Source organism: Caretta caretta, chromosome 1 (assembly GCF_965140235.1).
Source record: "Caretta caretta isolate rCarCar2 chromosome 1, rCarCar1.hap1, whole genome shotgun sequence".
Classification (NCBI taxonomy): Eukaryota; Metazoa; Chordata; order Testudines; family Cheloniidae; genus Caretta; species Caretta caretta.
In genome coordinates this window covers 117,018,512-117,023,281 of record NC_134206.1, presented here as the reverse complement: position 1 = coordinate 117,023,281, position 4,770 = coordinate 117,018,512, and the positions used below count along the sequence as shown (strand labels likewise).

At 37.6% G+C, this 4,770-nt stretch overlaps 1 long non-coding RNA gene across 1 annotated transcript in view; it reads right to left on the bottom strand.

The window, feature by feature from the left end:
• The window catches only part of LOC142069973 (uncharacterized), an 11,301-nt gene extending 9,242 nt beyond the window's left edge, over window positions 1–2,059 (bottom strand). The window contains exon 1 of the long non-coding RNA XR_012665936.1: window positions 1,797–2,059. This is a non-coding gene — a long non-coding RNA (uncharacterized LOC142069973). The remainder of the gene's footprint in view (window positions 1–1,796) is intronic.
• Window positions 2,060–4,770: the final 2,711 nt, after the last annotated feature.

The following is a 4,770-nucleotide window of genomic DNA, read 5'->3' as shown; positions in this document are numbered from 1 at the left end:
TGTCTTAGCTTAGTAAGAAATGATAATAAAACCAAACAAAGAGTCATTTGGTTTGGATTATAAAAGATGTAAGTTGCGGTTATATTTTACCATAAGGAATTTGGTTTATTCAGAAAAAAGGCAAACAGTCACCCTGACTTATAAAACTCCAGAAATTCAAAGGAAAAACCATATGTACACATGTATCTATAGCTTTATGTAGACAAATAGATTAGATGAAAACACAGATTTAATTCTGCCTACAGAAACATTCAGTTTATAATACAGGAGTAATTCTGACTACAGAAACATTCTGTTTATAAAAAGACAAATAAAATTAATATCTATTTGTAAGTGCCCAGCTCCTCAGTTGGGGTGAATTGGCATGGCTTCACTGACTTCAACAGAGCTATGTTGATTTACACCGGCTCAGGATTCACCTCAATATTTGAGAAAGGCTTTTAAAATCAATAGCAAAGCTCGATCGTATATATATTTACTCTGCATAAAGGTGGCTACAATTTAATACGGAAATTTTGGCCAATCCAATTTTCTCTACATATTGTATTATCTCAGTATATATTTATTAAGCTGTTCAATAACAAGAAAGAGTTTTATGATCATCTCTGTTTTACAGAGGTGATGTAAGATTTAATTGGTATGGGTAACGTCAGCATTTGACATGAAAACAGCTTTGGAACGCTCAGTCCTACAGCCAGAAAACATATATCAGTGGTGCCTAAATGAAAAAAGATTTTTTTTCTTCTTCTTTCAAAAGTTAATGAATGTCTGTAACACTCAGATGCACAAACAAACACGGAGCCTTTTTTATTTTATCATTATGACTTTTTCCTTTTGCACAAAGACTAGATGGATTTGACAAATGAATTTTAAAGGAATAGGTTTCAGTGGTACGGGAAAGACGCTGCTTTGTATAGTAGGTTAAGACTGAGCAACATTTGTAACTGAATGAAGTTAAAAAAGAAACTCTGGCTCCCACTAGCAAACAATTAGAGCACTTGGAAATTATTGCCATGCATCAGCAGGGAAGACCAAAGCTCTCTTAAAAATGTGAAGCATTGGATTAATTTCAAACCACTCTGAATTCATAAACCAAAAAGTCCCTTTATTTGTGAGGTAAGCTGCTTGCAAAAATGTTAGCCACAAAAATAACTTCACATTGTAGTTTTCCGTGCCCTAATAATTGAATAATACTGAATTGATTCTGAGGTTTTTGAGTTTTTAAGCAATTCCATTTGAAAAAAAAAAAGAGAAAATGTCTGGATTCAAAATATATACTTAATGGTTACAATCCAGGTTAACACTGAAATAAGCAAGATCAGTTACATGCTAAATTTTAAACAGTTCCATGAAAATTAACTTCCCTTTGGAGACACACTGTGAAGCCTCTATATTAGGGCAAGACTCTTGACCGAATGATGTGAACAGATCTCAAATGGGCCCAAGTTTTCCAGGGCCGTGATGCTCTCTGTTTAAAAAGTAAAATAGGAAGAATGATTGTGAAGTCCCCACTTAAAAATCCCCATTTGAACAACAAGGAAATTAGAGGTAAAATTAACAACCGTCCTTAATTACCACCTCAATCATAAAAAAATATAAACTACACAAAAAGTGGCAAGCACCACATAGTTCTTTGTAGCTCACAAGTCTGGGGGTGGGCGAGGGAGGGGAAGTGGCCTGTGACTAGCCTGTTCTTTCTACCCTCTGGGAGACAGAAAGAGCATAGAAGAAGTCCCTGTCCTCAATAAACCCACACTTGAGACATTAAAGTCCCTACGCAGAGTTTAGCTACTCACCATTGAGACACCAGGGGCAATCCCTCTCCTCCCTCTGAAAAACAACTCTTCACCTTTGAATCATCCACCATGCTACATCCTTTCACATTTGTCCCTGTAAACTCTCTAGCTCATCTGGTGCAGACCCAGAAAGCTCTTCTTGGTTTTGTCCACTCTTTTTGTTTCTCCACAAGAAGGCTGAGCCACAGTTTGGAACCAAAATGCTAAGAAAATAAGTTTAAGAAATAAAAATATATTTGGTGTGAAAAAGAGCACAGTCTGGATTCTTTTCCCTCTTTACAACAAATGAGCTTTTAGATAAATTGCCATGGCTTTTATTTTCTTTAAAGATCTACTGCTTGTCTGGAGTAGACAGAAGAACATCAAAACAGAAAGATTTGCTCAGTATCACACGGTATAAATTAAAGTAGCCAGGCAGAAAACATAAGAGATGAGGAAAGGTTATTTTTAAAACTTTCGCAATGTGACAAAAAATACTCACATAACTACTGTAAGTGTCATGGCTAAGGATTTATAAGAATTTACTGTAGCAGATTAATTCATTTGTAAGAATCAGGATGATTTTCAGTGGATGAGGTATTTCACTGACATGTTTTCCTCATTACAGTACTTTCTTTCTCCAGCCTAAATGAATAGTAATCTAAACCTTTGATATGTTTTTCACCTTTTAAAATATTGTAATGTAGTTTAAGATCATCATTATAGGAAACGAGGCATTTAAGGGTATAAGCAAAAAACCCTTAGTAACATATATGACACTGTAGAGACATTGTGATGTTTTCATTCCAGTAGGCAATATTATCTGGAGTTTGATAGCAAGCAATTGAAAGTTTCAGCAGCTCTAGACTTGCTTTTAATCTAATACAGACTTAGAAATACATGTGTTGACCTATGGGCTTTGCCAGAGTTTAAATAAGAACACAGGAAGTGATACCCAGAAAGAAAGCTGGAACACCTGTATAGGTCACTGTTGGTCCATCATGCTTAACTAATTTTTCAATGACCTCTGACCTAGATTTCCACAGTGCCATAGGGATTTATATCTTTCATCCAGCAAATCCTACACCTGCCTTTAATTAATGAAACTAGATTTAACTTTGTTATCTGATAAACTGAACTCTCAATGGGAACAATTGTTTTATTATTGTATTGACAAATTATCCTATTAACAACTGGCTACTATGAAAATCAATTAAAATCTTGGCTGAATCACTCAAATAATGCTGGAGAGGGTACAACTGGGAATTAGCTGGTGAGTTAATGTTATCGTATACAGTTCGTAAATTAGGTGTGACCAGCTCAAACTTGGCAATTTGTATTGATAATTAGAATTCTAAATTATCATGTAATATATAGGGCAGCATGAAGTGTGATTTCATTTTAGTTTATACAGAGAATACCTGTATGAATCATTTTCAGTGCATTCCAAGTTACATTTCCTTGCTCTCTCATTTCCATACTTCTCTTGCAGATATTTGTATACACTCTGGGCCCACAGCCAACCTCAGCTACATCCATTCAGCCCCATAGGATGACAAAGGTGCTTGAGGGCAAAATCTGGCCCAGTTATGTTTTCTCTCTCACAAACCCTGATCCTAAGCACATTGAGGTAAATAAAAGGACTCTTACATTATGTCTACACTGCAAGAAAACAACCACCAACAACAAAAAACACACTGCTGCAAGTCTCATAGCCTGAGTTAGCTGACTGAGTTGTTTTAGCTCATGGGGCTAAGTATAGCACTGTACACTTTCCTGCTGGAGTTAGATCTGGGCTCTGAAACCCTCTGCCCTCGTCAAGTCTCAGAGCCCAGGTTCCAGCCCTAATGGGAAAGTCTACACTGCTATCTGTAGTCCAGTAGCATGAACCCCATGACCGTAAGTCAGCTGACCCCAGGCTCTAAGACTCACTGTCATGTTTTGGGGGTTTTTTTTGCAGTGTATACATACCCTTACTGATTACAAAGGACTTTGTATCAGGCCCCCGATTTGTGAAACACTATCTGTTACAAATGTAATTTTCTTAGTGCAAAGTCCTGGACCCTACAATGCAGCCCAGTGGTGTGCTGGGGATCAGATTCTACCCACTAGGCTATGGAGTGGAAACAGAGTCGCTCCAAATCCACTTCTGGACTTATGGAGCTGTGATAGCCTTCAGAAGAGTGTCCTTTCTTTCCTTGTGGACAGTGGTACATGGACTCACATATCTGTAGATTCACTGATCACATGCAGGCTTGCCCCTTGGCTTGTCCACTTCCCAAAGCCCTCTATATAGTGGCATGCCAGAAGCCCTCATAAATAAGGGCTCTAAAGCATGCAGAACTCCTGCACGGGGTCCAGATTTATCCCCATTGGGCAAGGCTACACAGTTTAGTGTTATTAAACAATTTAGGAATTAAGACCTTCATGCGGATGTCTAGAAAGATAGAGCATGATTCGGTGCTCACTTATGCCATTGGAAATCTGGTGACTCCATTTAAGTCAATGGATTGGAAGGAGTGGCCTAACAGATAGGGTATTGAACTGAGACCTGGGTTCCATTCCCAACTCAGCCACTGACTTTCTGTGTGAATTTGGGCATATTACTTAATGTACATTTTGCTCCAGTTCCCTATCACTAACAGAGGGAGAGTACTTTCCCAACTCACCAGAGACTCATGGGGATAAAATCCATTTATGATTGGGTGCTCAGATTCTATGGTGATGGAGATGAGTAAATAGAGTAGGGCTGCATCCATATAAAACCTTTCTGTTAGTGTGTGGAAAATCAGGACCAATAGCTTTGTTTGTTTGTTAACATTAGAAATTTCAAATAGTCATATTATTTAAAAGAATTAGAAAATGAGTTTTATAGGCACCAGCACAGACTTCATTTGACATAAGTGAACCCTTGATACAAGCAAATTTGTTCTGACACATGGAGCAAAAGACCCAGCACCTTTTAGTATAAAAAAGTAATACTCCATTGAAGCAC